This window comes from Helianthus annuus, chromosome 5, assembly GCF_002127325.2.
Source record: "Helianthus annuus cultivar XRQ/B chromosome 5, HanXRQr2.0-SUNRISE, whole genome shotgun sequence".
Taxonomy (NCBI): domain Eukaryota; kingdom Viridiplantae; phylum Streptophyta; class Magnoliopsida; order Asterales; family Asteraceae; genus Helianthus; species Helianthus annuus.
Window position 1 is genome coordinate 6442625 of NC_035437.2, and position 13937 is coordinate 6456561.

General features: G+C 41.2%; 1 protein-coding gene across 1 annotated transcript in view; it reads right to left on the reverse strand.

Annotated features, from left to right (window-relative positions):
* The window catches only part of LOC110942568, a 38575-nt gene that overhangs the window by 1646 nt on the left and 22992 nt on the right, over positions 1-13937 (reverse strand). The gene's annotated exons all lie outside the window — the stretch shown is intronic.

The following is a 13937-nucleotide window of genomic DNA, read 5'->3' on the forward strand; positions in this document are numbered from 1 at the left end:
TATACTTAGATCATATTATTATGGACATATTTTTTTATTTCACATTATAATTATGATTCACCCCGTATATTACACGGGGCAATAACCTACTATAATATACTTATATCATACACATTTTTTGATTTTTTATGTTTTAAATTAACTATTATTACTAGTATTTATGTTTTAAATTAACGATTTTTCGTAAATCGGCATATACAAATAGACCCGAATGCAAATAAGCTGATTCCAATCGGTTTTTCGGATCTTATTCAAATTCAAATGGAATCTGACTTCACTTTTAAACTTTTTAAATTCTAATAACTTGAATAAAGGGATTCCAAAAACTACCCCATCTACCCTTATTCGTTACTTGATTATATCATACACATTTTTTGATTTTTTTATGTTTTAAATTAACTATTATTACTAGTATTTATGTTTTAAAATAACTATGTTTCGTAAATGGAATTTGACTTCACTTTTAAACTTATTAAATTCTAATAACTTGAATAACGGGATTCCATAAACTACCCTATCTACCCTTTATAAGTTAAGTCTCTGTTACTTGATTTCCATCCATATCATCTGTGTCATCGTCCCCTCTTTACTTCCTCTGTATGTATTTGTTTCTGGGCTTTGCATAACATATCTTTTCATCTCTTTTTCTTTGCGTTTTTTAGCAGCCATTGTGATCATTGCTTTAACATCCTTTTGCTCCTCATCTTAGAGGCTAACATTCAATTTCTATCTGTTATACCAAGTGGTTCTTTATGTAGAACGTGTCGATACTAAACGACCAATGTCAATAGTGAGTGGTTCTTTATGTAGAACGCGTCGATACTAAACTTGGGTTCGTAAAGTGTTGTTGTTCTAAAAGATGTTAAACCAACAATCACGATGGTTGCTAAAAACGCAAAGGAAAAGAGAAGAGTCGATATATGCGAAGTCCAGAAACAGATACATATATAGGATGGACAAAAGGAGGAAGATAAATTCCATTTGCTCCTTAGTGTATGTGTATATATTAACCAAAACTCTTCAACATACTTCTATATTTTTCTGTATTTGGGTTGAGATGGGCATATACCATTGGTTTATTTTTATTAAATTTGGCCAACGGTAATTTTTTTAGATAAATACATGATGCATGGATAGATAAAAAGGTCAGGAGTCAATATGTTATTTATTGGTTGTTGATGTGAATCTAATATACTCAATAAGAGATGTGGAATTGTTTTTCATCCAAATATAGTGAAGCGGTTATTGTAAGACCAAAGGTAACTAGCAATCGGTTTAATTCCTTATCATCCGAGGAGGATATGGGCCTGCTAAAAATCCATTCTTAAAAGATGAAATTAAAGATGTGTCTTGGCTTGTGGTAGTCAAAAAGCATTTGATGGTAAATTTATTAAAAGTACTAGACATGTTTAGAGGTGATTTTATGTGTTGTTTTTCTTAAAGAATGTGATTGTAAGGGTTACATCAACAAAGGTTGTGATTTTTTTTTTATTTAAATTAACCATCGTCAATATCATTCCACACGAAAAAGGGCAATTACAAAGCAATGGCAGGTAGTCGGGCAACAAGTTGCAGGAGGTTTAGAACTTGGTTTTTCATTGAATAACAAATTGCAGGAAACGTGAATAAAATAGAATCAAGATCCTAAGACTTATGTGCCAAACTAGGAAACAGAATAACCGATAAAAAGATAACAGATTCAACCCCTTCTCGAACGAAAAAGCAATCTATCTCTACGTGTTTAGTTCTCTCATGGAAAACTGGATTGTTTGCTGAGGAACGTGAAACCACAGACTGCTTCTTTGTTTTCCAAGACACTGGAGCACCACCCAAAAGTAACAAATAACCTGTCCGTGAGCGTCTTGTGTCAGAACATCCCAACCAATCGGCATCACAATAAGCAACAATATTAAAACCACCACTCTTAGGTATGAAAATGCCTTGACCAAGAGTGGATTTTATGTACCGGAGCACACAAAAGTGCAGCATTCAAGTGATCAACTCTAGGTTCATTATGGGTTTGCTCGATGGTTGTGTCATTCTCTACTTGCATTTCACTTCTAAAACCAACAAAATCAGTCGGTACATGGGTAGTACCAGACTAAGTGGGTTCGGTTTGTGGGACAAAATCTGCCATAACATTCCCTTCATCATTCTAGGCTTCTGTTTGTTTAATGCAGTCATCATCATACCACATGGGTACCTTGAATATTTCAGAAGTTGGGTTTTAGACTTAAAATGGGCAAACAGAAAATTAGTTTCAACAAACTTGACATCGCGACATATGGCCATTTTACCATGTTGGATGTCAAGAATTTTAAAACCTTTTGTTCCTTGTGGATATCCCATGAGCACCCCTGGTCTCCCCCTGAATTTGAACTTGTCACCTCCTGCTTCTATACCACTATAATAGGCTAAACAGCCTAAAGTCCTCATGTGATCATAATCTAGTTTTTGTCCAAAGACTATCTCATATGGTGTTTGGTTTTTAATGTCTTTGGACGGGAGTCGATTAATGATATATGTTTTCCTTTCTATACACCCTCCCCAGAATCGCTTCGGAATGATCGCTTGGAACATGAGGGCCCGAGCGGTTTTGAGGAGATGTCTGTGTTTTCGCTCCACCACCCCGCTTTGTTGGGGTGTGTGAGGGCAAGTAGTTTCTAGTAAAATGCCCTCACGAGCATAAAACTCCTTCATGCGATTGGAAATGAACTCACATCCATTTTCACTTCTTATCCATTTAATTGGTTTTGAAAACTGATTTTTGACCATATTGTGAAAGCTTATCAAACAGTCACTCCCTTCACTCTTATGTTTGATGAGAAAAACCAAAGTGCCCATCTAAAATCATCGACAATGGTTACGAAAAAACTCGCATGGCCTGTTGATGGTTTATGATATCTACCCCAAATGTCACAATGAACCAACTCAAAATATTCATTAGTCTTAATAAAACTCTTAGGAAACGGAGTCCGTGTGTGCTTAGCTTTAATGCATGAATCACAGGCATTGTCTTTAAAATTAAAAAAAACATCTTTAAAAAATTAATATGTGATTTTGGAATCGGAAGCGTGACCTAGTCTTGAATGCCAAACTTTAACGTCAACTTTGATCGCCATAGCCTTTCTTTCTTGAGCCACCATACCCATCCTGTGAAAACTCGAGTTTCCAAGATTCCTTACTCGCATTGATTGCACGTTGACTGTTTAGTTGTTTGCTTGTTTGCCTTGTAATTGTATACGTGGATTATATGAATTATATGTTGAGATGTTTGCTGGTTATGTTATCTGTTTAATGTGATTAAGGTGTTTATCATGTATCCTGTTTAAAGATCTAAACTAATTAAACCTCGAACATGTCTGACGAAACACAAGTGATTCGCCATAAACCGCACCGACGAAACAGAGTTCGTTTCGTCACAAGCATCCCGACGAAACGAGTGTTTCGCCGGCCCGTTGTTTCGCCAAAGCCCACTAAGGGCCCAGTTCATTTACATGTTATATTTTACTCAAACTGTTGCATTCGGGAAACAACGGACCAAATCAAAACCCTAGAGCCCCTCTTTTGTGTGACGGCACTTTGTGTTCTCCAAGCCCTCTCTAGCGATCAATCCATTATTTCATTCCATCTCGGCCTTGATTGATTAATTATGAGCACATAGTTTAGCATACCGAGCAAACCAAGGTGAGTTCACACTCCTACCAAATCATGGGATTCCCAGGGTTGGGAATGGGTTTGAATAATTACTTGTACTTACATTGTTACTGGGATTACGTACCACTGACCTCGTGAGGGGAAGGTCACTTGTAGATACTGCTAGACTAGTGATACTAATACTACTCTTCGCACACACGCCTGGAGTGGCCACGATACTAACATAATACTAATCTTCGCACACATGCCTGGAATGGCCACGATACAAATACTAAACTTCGCACACATGCCTGGAGGGCCGCGATACAAATATACCTAGTCTAGAATACATGGGAAACCCCCACTAATCTTCGCAAACATGCCTGGAGGGCCGCGATACAATTATATATGATACCTGGTTACTAAACGAACATACGGTTTACACTACGAATACTAAAAACTAAACAACCAACTGTGAACTCTCTTAACTTTGTTGTTGACTCTCTGTTACATGCCTTGCAGGTCGTTAGGTACTCATGGAGCTTGCACTGGGAGGCGCAGTCGTTGTGGGACATGGATCGTGGATGCCATGTTAAACTTATTAACACTTGAACTTGTTACTTACATTGGGTTTTCATATTATGCTTCCGCTACTTAAACTATGTTTTGTTTGGACACCAATTGTATTGTGTTGGATTTCATAAACTGCTTTGAATTATATGCTATGTTCAATATGATTGGTGGCTTGATCTTGGTCATGTCACGCCTCCAAGCGGTGGTACTCCGCGTGTAGATTTTGGGGGTGTGACAGATTGGTATCAGAGCCATTGGTTATAGAGAACTTGGTTTTAATAAGGGGTAAACGTTTTTATTAAAACCAGACTATAACCTGTACAGTGCTCAACGATCCACAACGACGCTTCGCTCCACGTGCAAGACTCAACATCCTAGGTAATATGGTTTATGTTTACATTACCTACTTGCTAGATTGCATAGAACTTTGCTCATGGTATGCTTAGATAAACGTAACACTATTGCTTGAGAACACTTGTGTGCTTACTCTCTTCTGTCATCGCATTTTCACGAACCTTTCTCACTTATGTTGCCTTTGATATGAAGATCATGGCTGGACGCATTAACATGACACAAGCCCAGTTGACGGCTCTCATTAACGAACAAGTTGCTGCGGCACTTGCAGCCGCACAAGCAGGAGGTATACCCTTCAGTCGTAACTCACACTAGGATCTTTAGATCCTACATTCCTAAACCAAATCTTGTGTTTAACCTTGTCCTATTCTTATACACAATAGGTCAACACGCTCAGCAACATGTTTGCACTTTCAAGAATTTAATGGACTGTCGTCCAAGTACATTCAGTGGCACTGAAGGAGCGGTTGGACTCCTCCGTTGGTTTGAAAAGCTCGAGTCCGTATTTGAGATGTGTGAATGCCCTGAGGCTCGCAGGGTGAAGTACGCCACTGGTACTCTAGAAGGTATTGCGCTGACTTGGTGGAATGCGCAAGTTCAGATGTTAGGGTTGGCAGCTGCTAACGCCACCCCATGGAACGACTTTAAGGAACTGATCAAGCGGGAATACTGCACTCGAGACGACATCCACAAGTTAGAAGTAGAGTTCTTCAATCTGAAAATGACGGGGTCGGAGATTGAGGCTTATACTAAAAGGTCAAACGAGCTGGCCATCTTGTGTCTAACTATGGTGGACCCTCCTGTCAAGCGTATTGAGTTGTATCTTAAAGGGCTAGCACCAGAAATTCAAAGTCATGTGACATCGGCCAACCTTAATAATATCCAGGATATTACATGCCTAGCTCATTGCCTCACAGATCAAGTAGTGGAACAGAACAGGCTGCCTAAGCGTATCAGCGCTACTACTACCGCTACTGCTACTCCTGCTACTCCCAGTGACATCAAGAGAAAATGGGATGGGGATTCCAGCAAGGGTTCAGCTACCGTTCAGTCTCAAGTACAGCAGCGCAAGACTAATGACTACCAGAGTCCGGGTCAGCAATCTTCTGGTAGTCAGGGGCAGGGTGGATATCGGGGAAATCACCCAAAGTGTAACAGATGCAACAGGCACCACAGTGGTCAGTGCAACCGGGGTCGTTGTCAGAGGTGTCTCAAGATGGGTCATGAAGCTAAAGATTGCAGGAGTTCACGACCTGAGAATCAGAACCAGCAACAACAACCACCAGCTCCACATAACCAGCACCAGCAGCAGCGAGGCAACAGGGGATGCTTTCAGTGTGGTGCTGAAGGCCATTTCAAGCGAGACTGCCCCAGTTAAACCAGAACCAGAACAACAAAAACAATAATCAGGGCAATGGGAACAACAACGGGGGAAACAATGATGGGAATAATGGCGCTAGGGGTCGTGCATTTGTGCTGGGGCAGGGTGATGCAAGGAATGATCCTAACGTAGTGATGGGTAAGTTTCTTCTCGACGACTTTTATGTTTCTGTATTATTTGATTCGGGTGTGGATACAAGTTATCTATCTTTGAAAGTTAGTCAAATGTTAAAACGTGCACCAACTCCCTTAAACACCAAACATGTCGTAGAGTTAGCAAATGGTAAAAGTTTAGAGGCCACACACGTAGTCAAGGGTTGTAACATTGTCTTAGCTAGTCAGATCTTCTCCATCGATCTCATTCCTATAGTTCTGGGTAGTTTCGACATCGTCATTAGTATGGATTGGTTATCTCAACATCAAGCAGAGATCTTATGCAAGGAGAAGATTATTCGTATTCCCCGTTCTGGTAAAGAATCCCTCGAAGTTCAAGGCGACAAGAGTGGTGCCGTGGTTGGCATCATCTCCTTTCTAAAGGCTCAGAAGTGTTTGCGTAAGGGCCACACCGCCATTTTGGCACTTGTTACAGACGCATCAACGAAAGAGAAGAAATTAGAGGATATTCCAGTAGTACGCGACTTTCCTCAAGTGTTTCCTGAAGATTTACCTGGGCTACCGCCGCATCGCCCGGTCGAATTTCAAATCGAGCTAGCTCCAGGAGCAGCACCTATAGCTCGAGCACCGTATCGCTTAGCTCCATCAAAGCTGGAGGAACTATCTACACAACTGCAAGAACTTTTGGATAAGGGTTTTATTCGTCCTAGCTCTTCGCCTTGGGGAGCTCCAGTATTATTTGTGAAAAAGAAAGACGGTACTTTCCGCATGTGCATAGATTACCGCGAACTGAACAAGGTGACCATGAAGAATCGCTATCCTCTTCCACGTATTGATGACTTATTCGACCAGTTGCAAGGGTCGAGCTACTACTCAAAGATAGACCTGAGGTCAGGCTACCATCGGCTGAGAGTCCGGGATGAGGACGTCTCCAAAACCGCATTCAGAACTCGCTACGGCCACTACAAGTTTCTAGTCATGCCATTCGGATTAACAAACGCGCCTGCAGTCTTCATGGATCTTATGAACAGGGTGTGCAAGCCTTACTTGGACAAGTTTGTCATTGTTTTCATCGACGACATCCTGATCTACTCTAAGAGTCAGGAGGAACACGAGCAGCATTTACGACTCATTTTGGAACTTCTTCGAACAGAATAGTTGTACGCCAAGTTTTCAAAATGCGACTTCTGGCTTCGTGAAGTCCACTTTCTAGGCCATGTGGTAAACAAGGATGGGATTCATGTTGATCCATCCAAGGTAGATTCGATCAAGAACTGGACTGCACCACGTACACCAACGGAAATACGCCAATTCTTGGGTTTGGCGGGTTATTATAGACGGTTCATCAAAGACTTCTCAAAGATTGCACAGCCGCTTACACTACTGACACAGAAGGGTGTCACTTATTGTTGGGGTAATACTCAGGAATCAGCTTTTCAGCACTTAAAGGATAGGCTCTGCAGCGCACCTATTCTTTCATTGCCAGAGGGCACGGACGATTTTGTGGTCTACTGTGACGCATCAATACAGGGTCTTGGTTGTGTATTGATGCAACGGGATAAAGTCATTGCTTATGCTTCGCGCCAACTTAAGATTCACGAACGGAACTACACGACGCACGATTTAGAGCTGGGAGCTGTCGTTTTCACGCTTAAGATACGACGACATTACCTGTACGGTACCAAGTGCACCATCTACACCGATCACAGGAGTCTCGAGCATATCTTCAAGCAGAAGGAATTGAACATGCGTCAATGTCGATGGGTTGAGCTACTGAACGATTACGAATGCGCCATCAAGTACCATCCGGGCAAAGCCAATGTTGTGGCTGACGCCCTCAGTCGAAAAGATACTACACCTAGACGTGTACGAGCATTACAACTCACAATCCAGTCCAGTCTTCCTGCATAGATACGAGATGCTCAGGTAGAAGCATTGAAACCAGAAAACGTCAAGGCTGAAGCCTTACGCGGTTCAAGGCAGCGATTGGAACAAAAGGAAGACGACGCCTACTATGTACCGGGGCGCATTTGGGTCCCACCATATGGCGGTTTACGAGAACTTGTGATGGATGAAGCACATAAGTCTCGCTACTCGGTACATCCAGGTTCGGATAAAATGTACCACGATCTCAAAACTACGTATTGGTAGCCTAGCATGAAAGCCCTCATCGCAACTTACGTTAGCAAGTGTTTAACTTGTGCGAGAGTCAAATTCGAATATCAGAAACCATCGGGCCTACTTCAGCAACCAAAGATACCACAATGGAAATGGGAGGAAATTTCCATGGATTTTGTTACTGGCCTACCTAGATCCCAGCGTGGAAACGATACTATTTGGGTGATCGTGGATCGACTCACAAAGTCTGCACACTTCTTGGCTATCAAGGAAACGGATAAGTTCTCCACTCTAGTAGACGTATATCTCAAGGAAGTTGTCTCAAGGCACGGGGTGCCAACCTCAGAACTGTGGCAAGCGATGCACAAATCTTTTGGCTCACGATTAGACATGAGCACAGCGTATCACCCTCAGACGGATGGGCAGTCTGAGCGCACTATTCAAACTCTAGAAGACATGCTTCGGGCATGTGTTATCGATTTCGGCAACAGCTGGGAAAAACATTTCCCTTTGGTGGAGTTTTCGTACAATAACAGTTACCATACCAGCATTCAAGCCGCTCAATTCGAGGCATTATACGGGCGTAAATGCCAATCACCTCTCTGTTGGGCAGAGGTGGGCGATAGTCAGATCACAGGTCCAGAACTCGTAGTTGATGCTACGGAAAGAATTGCTCAGATACGGCAACGCATGGCGGCAGCTCGTGACCGTCAGAAAAGCTACGCTGATAAGCGTAGGAAACCTTTGGAATTTCAGGTCGGGGACCGGGTTCTACTCAAAGTCTCACCCTGTAAGGGTGTGGTTCGCTTTGGTAAGCGAGGTAAACTCAATCCGCGGTATGTCAGACCGTTCGAAATCATAGAAAGAATAGGCAAAGTGGCCTACAAACTGAACCTACCAGCGGAACTCGGGGGAGTTCACAATGTTTTTCACGTGTCGAATCTGAATAAGTGTCTGTCAGATGAGACCCTTATAGTTCCTTTGAAGGAGCTCACTATCGACGAACAGTTACATTTCGTCGAGGAACCTGTTGAAATCACGGACCGGGATGTTAAGGTCCTCAAGCACACTAGAATACCTCTTGTTCGAGTTCGTTGGAACTCCCGTCGTGGCCCATAGTTCACCTGGGAACGCGAAGATCAAATGAAACTCAAATATCTCCAGTTGTTCAAAACCAATGTAACTACTATTGAGGCTGAAGCTACTACAGAATTTCGGGACGAAATTCCAACTCAACGGGGGGATTATGTGACACCCCAGGAAAACCAGTAAACGATACAACTTACCTAGCTTCCTCAGTAACCGCATGCTAAATTCCGGGACGAAATTTCTTTCAAGTTGGGGATAATGTGACAACTCGAGTTTCCAAGATTCCTTACTCGCATTGATTGCTGATGCGTGTGTAGTGTAATATATTTTAGATGTATATTTAAGCCCCTTTTTACACTTTTAACCAAGTTTTAAATTTATAAAACACGATATTTACTAACACTAAACACACATATGGGCAAGTGCACCCATCGTGGACGTAGTATAGTGTTGGTAAGATACCGAGGTCGTCCAAGGACACAAGAGCTTTTAATACCGGTTTATCCTCAACGTCTAATCAAATCAAAAAAGTGAGAAAAATGTTTTAAACTAAGAAAAATAAAAACTAACTAAATGCTGAAAAATAAAATAAAATAAAAACAGATAGACAAGATGAATCACTTGGATCCGACACGTGTGTTAGTATAACCTTTGATTATTTTCGCACTTTTGCACTTGTTTAAGAGATTATCTTAGTTATTGTAGTAGGCCCCTCTTTTGAAGGCGACGTTACCCTCAACCCAGTAGTTTGAGTCAGCAAGGATACAATCCTAAAGGGTCGGATTATTGAAAGATAATGAATTAAGTTATTAATGCAAATTGTGGTAGGCCCCGCTTTCGGCGGTGACGTTACCCTCGGCTAAGTAGTCTGAGTCAGCAGGGATACAGTCCTAAATAGCCGGGTTATAGTATTAATAGTAGTTAACTTATGAGGGGGTCAAAGAGTTTGGATCCCCGCCATCCAATACCTATGGGCATTGAAGGAGATCCTACTAAATTTGACCCAGGTCCCAAGCAGGACCTCTAAATGCTGAACAAGGGCAAGACCCTTACCAAACCGTTCCCTTAACCCCCGACCAGGTAGCCAACATACCTCCATATAGACCGTGGAGATATGAATGGTGAAAATCTTTTATTTTATATAGACAGTAAAATAATGCCAAGACACCACGGACAAACGATAAGGAAAGATCACCTTCAACATAAGTAACTAGTTATTAAAGTCATTAATACAAAACCAAATAAAAAGTGCAAAAGATTAAAAATAAAAAGTATTATACTAAACACTTGTCTTTACCAAGTGATGTAAGAGACTTAGGCAAACATGGCCTTGATTGTCAAGAACTCTTACGATCAATCTTGGATCCCGAGACGACTCACACACTCTATGATGGACAATGGATGATGGTGGTGGATGATGGTGTTATGGTGGTGGTGGGTGGTGGATGAAGTGTGAGAGAGGTGGTGTGCCAAGGGATGAGATGGAATGAAACCAAGCACCCCTATTTATAGGATGAACAGAAGGCTGGGCACGGCCCCGTGTCCGCTGGACACGCCCCCGTGCCCGTCTGACATTCTCTCTCTTCATTAATTGTAATTCACAATTACAATTAATGCGCCTGCTGTACTTTCACCACGCCCCCGTGCCCGCTGGACACGGCCCCGTGGTGGGCAATGGAAGCTTCGACTGGTTTGTCTTTTCTGCTGCTTCTTGGGCACGGCCCCGTGTTCGCTGAACACGGGGCGTGTTCAGTCTTCTGTTTTCTCTTCTTTGCCTTGGGAGGTGCCGTTGAGGGTCCGGGCGGTCTACTTTTATTCCTTTTCTTGTATTTATGCTAGAATTAGTTGTCTTTTTGGTTCTTTTGTGATTTTGAGCTCATTTCATCCAGAAAATACAAAAGAAAGACAAAAACACTCTTTTTCCAACATTAGTACTTAAAAAGGGTTAGTTTTATGCCTTAATTGATGTGATTTATATGTTGCATTTTACACACATCAAATACCCCCACACTTGAACTTTTGCTTGTCCTCAAGCAAAACTCTTTTAAATGTGGCTTACACTCCCAAATGGAATAGGTAGAAGAGAAAGTTTTTAGCTTGTCCTAGAGTGTCGGGAATCCAAGGTCTTTGTAAGTTTTATTTTTATTTATTTACAATCCTATTCGTTATGATTTATTTTGAACGTTTCATAAGATAAATTACTTATTTAGGCATAGCATGCCTTATTAAAATTCCATTTATACACAAGTTCATATACCTCGCGGGGGATCACTCAACACTCGGCCGAAGGTGTAATTTTTAGTGAATCACTCGAGAGCGGCATGGAACTTACGCCTTCCATAGGCTTGTCAAGCAATCAATCCTCCTCCTTTTTAACTTTTTACCTTTGTAAATATCAAGAGGACTTTTTGGGGTGAAGGGTTAGGCTTGGGTTAAAGGTGGTTGGTTGGGTTAGTTAGAAAAAAAGGCGAAAATCGTAAAAAGCGTCGGTTTTCGTGACATACCTTGTTTTTAGTGACTTTTTATTTTGAAGTATTTCTCCAAACAAGCTTTTATATAGCTTTTGTTTGTTTTTGACTTCATCATTGTTTGTTTGTTTGTTTTTTTTTTTTTCATCACATAAAAAAGGCGAGTTTACAAAAAACCGAGCTTGTTACTAAAATAAAAGGTGAAAAATAAAAAGGGTTTTTGGTGGGCAAAAAGCGTTTTGGGGTAATGAAATGAAAGGTTTAGGCTCAAAGGGGCTATCTAGGGGGATTTTGGGTAGGTGGTAAAAAAAATGAAAAATAATGGTTTAGAAAGAAAAATATGGTTAGTCCTAATGCCTCCATCACTTACTTACTTGGGTTTAAGTTGGTAAGGACCGGGAATGTATTGTCATGGCAAGTTCTAGAGTTGTAAGAACCAAGTGGCTATTCACACAAGAAACGAAAAATGAGCATTTAGTCTAAATATGTATATCTTTATGCTCAATAAAGGCTCAAAACTCACTTTTGTGGGAATGGGTTTTTAATGTGATCAAGTATATATAATCGAATTTTTAACTAGACTTGTTATGCCGTTTCGTAATTTTCTTATGTTGGTTCTTTGTTATCACGACGCTATCGGTTGTAAATTTGTAAAAATATAACCTTTTTAGAACTTGTTATTCCCAACTTAAACTAAGACAAGTAAATGATAAAAAATAGAAAAAGTTTTTTGAAAAAATTTTTGGGGTGTTTAGCGGTTCCAATAGAGTTTTGTGTAAGGCTTGTATTTAGGATTTGCAAAATTCAAGGTTTTAGCATTCCCCCCACACTTAAATTACACATTGTCCTCAATGTCTCCAAAAATAAGGTTTTTGGTTGATTAGAATGTGTAAAAGTAGGTTAAAAAGCAAAGATTTATGTTACTGGCATCCTGGACACGGCCCCGTGGTGACCGGGCACGGCCCCGTGGTCAGGTGCCAGTAACGAAATTAAAGAATTAAAACAGAAGCCTGGACACGGGGGCGTGTCCGCTGAACACGGCCCGTGTCCAGTTACCTGAACTGGGTGTTTTTCTGCAGGTGGCTCAGCACGGGGTCGTGTTGGTTGGGCACGGCCCGTGTTGAGCCTTCTGTGATGGAGATTTGTGTCGGGTTGCTCTGTTCTTCGTGCATGGGTCCATTTTTCTCGTTCCCTTTTCATTCATTACCACCATGAGTGTGTTTTATTCGCTAAACAACCATCAATCTTAAAAACCATCATAACATTGCAAACATAGAGAGATATTACATAAAGTTAAAGATGAAAGTACATAAATATTAAACCATGGAGTTCTAGCCCTATGTTTTATTCTAATATAGCAAAATTTCCAAGAAGCTACTAATCTTGGTTAGATAAGGCTTTTTAGAACTCCTTTTTCCGGGCGTGGTCCTCCTCATATATCGGCGAGCCACTCCTCTACCTCCCTTGGAAGGAGAAAAGAGGGCTCATTTGTATTAGTTTAAGGAGTTTCGACTTCCGCTGGAATTTCTTGTGGGTGTTCCATGGGAGGTTCTGCGGGAAAGTCGTCCCAACCGGTAGGGTTGTTAACCCCGAGTGCCAAGTTCCAGTCCTGTTGTGGAAGGACTGGCTCCATAGGAGGTGCTACAAGAATGTTTAACCTTTGGTGCAAAAGGTTAATTTCTTGGAAGCTACTTTCAAGTCCCATTGTAAGATCGTTAATACGGTCAATAAGGACCTCCTCTACTGACGTCATTTCGTCGAGAGCTTCCCTCAATGCTATCACATAGTGCACAAGTGTAGCTTCAACGGAGGGTCTTCTTCCCCTTCTGCTGTTTGAGGAATGAACGGATGATGTTTCGCTGTTTTCACTCGCCATTCTACGAAAAATAAACCAAAAGTAGTTTATATAACGAAACAGTTTCTGGACACGGCCCCATGCTCATTGAGCACGGCCCCGTGTTCATCTTTCTACAGAATTTTGAAGCAAGGAATCTTGGGTTTCTAAGTTATTTTCTGAATTTATGTAGACTTTTTGGTCATAAATAACTTTAAACAATGTTACACAACATGTTTTCACCAAGATTCCATGATCAAAACTCCTTGTTTCCTACCACAAAGGTTGAAAAATTCAAACTTTTCATGGTAGTTCTTGAAGAAAGATGAAAAGAAGGAAATGTCTAGAAGAGGAAAGGACAAGATGAGTTG